Source organism: Vipera berus (assembly GCF_964194415.1).
Source record: "Vipera berus genome assembly, chromosome: 6".
In the NCBI taxonomy this organism is placed as follows: domain Eukaryota; kingdom Metazoa; phylum Chordata; class Lepidosauria; order Squamata; family Viperidae; genus Vipera; species Vipera berus.
Genome location: NC_138208.1, coordinates 89,317,551 through 89,319,127, shown reverse-complemented (window position 1 = coordinate 89,319,127; position 1,577 = coordinate 89,317,551).

Genomic DNA, 1,577 nt, shown 5'->3' with positions numbered 1-1,577 from the left:
CGTTGTAAGTCGAGGACTATCTGTCGCCTGGAATTTAAGCCAGCATCCTAGAAAGATGAGAAGCTCGTCTTTCCTGGATCTACTCAACGGCAGCTGAGCCACCATTGGCCGAAGATAGGGCAAAACTCACTTAACAAATGGTTCACTTAACAACAACAGAAATGTTGGGCCCAATTCTGGTCGTAAGTTGAGGACCACCCCTATCAGGACCCTGCAGGGTCAAAATTTATCAAAGGGGCAAATAAAGGCGGGCATGAAGCCCTTTGAATCCCCTCAGCCTTTCGCTCCATCCGGAGTTCTTTTCCCCCGAATTCCCTATGGATTCCTTATGGATTTACGAATCTTACCACTTCTTTCGTACAAACCCCCGCATATAATTTCAATGCTTTTTAAATCTTCGCTCCGCTCTCCTTACTCCAGCATAAATTAGCAGGAGAAAAAAACACAAGACATTTGTTCAAAGATAAGCACTCTGGGGAATTCCTCCCTCGGCCCCTTTCCTTCCCTCCCTCCGTTCCTTCTTTCCTTCCTCCCTTTTTTCCTTTCTTTCTTTCCTCCCTCCCTCCCTTCCTGGTTCTCTCCCTTCTTCTTTGATTTCTTTTTTTCCCTTCCTTCCTCCCTCCCTTTTTCCTTCCTTCCTCCTTTTCTTTCTTTCTTCCTCCCTCCCTCCCTCTCCCTTTTTTCTTCCTTCCTTCCTTCCTCCCTCCCTCTCTCCCTCCCTCCCTTCCTCCCTTCCTTTCTTCCTTCCTTGTTCTTCCTTTTTCGATTTCTTTTTTTCCCTTCCTTCCTTCCTTCCTCCCTTTTTCCTTCCTTCCTCCTTTTCTTCCTTCCTTCCTCCCTCCCTCTCTCTCTCCTTCCCCCCCTCCCTTCCTTGTTCTCTCCCTCCTTCTTTGATTTCTTTTTTCTTTCCTCCCTCCCTCCCTCCCTCCCTCCCTTTTTCCTTCCTTCCTCCCTCCTTTTCTTTCTTCCTTCCTTCCTTTTTCCCTCCTTCCCTCCCTCCCTCCCTCCCTTCCTTCCTCCCTCCCTCCCTCCCTTCCTTCCTTCCTTCCTTCCTTCCTTCCTTCCTTCCTTCCTTCCGTTTTATCCAGTTGGGCAAATATCAGAAAGGAGAAAAGGGGAAGAGTCTTCAGATCAACCTTTGCTACCTCCTTCTGTCTATCCTGGCTTATTGTAGCCAACAGAGATTCTGGGTTTAACCACCTTTCTCTGTTTTGCACTTTCTGATCTATTTTAGGAAGAAAGAAAGTTCACCCATCTTACGGCTGTCTTAATAAACCTGGCGGATGGCTTCCCATCGGATCAACGTTGCTAGCCTCCTTTGGCAGTTTGCTCGTCCAATTGTATCTGAAGCGTTTGTCTCTTTAATGAATCTTTAATGAACCTTCTACTAATTAATTCTGTTTTTCTCAACCTTAGCTGGCTGGGGAATTCTGGGCGTTGAAGTCCACACCTCTTAAAGTTGCTAAGGTTGAGAAAAGATGGACTTAATTGCTCTGTCTTCTTTCAGCCCTCTGCAGAAGCTCAGGAGACGTCTGATCCAGGATCTGCTGAATTCAAATCTCAAACAGAGATCCTGT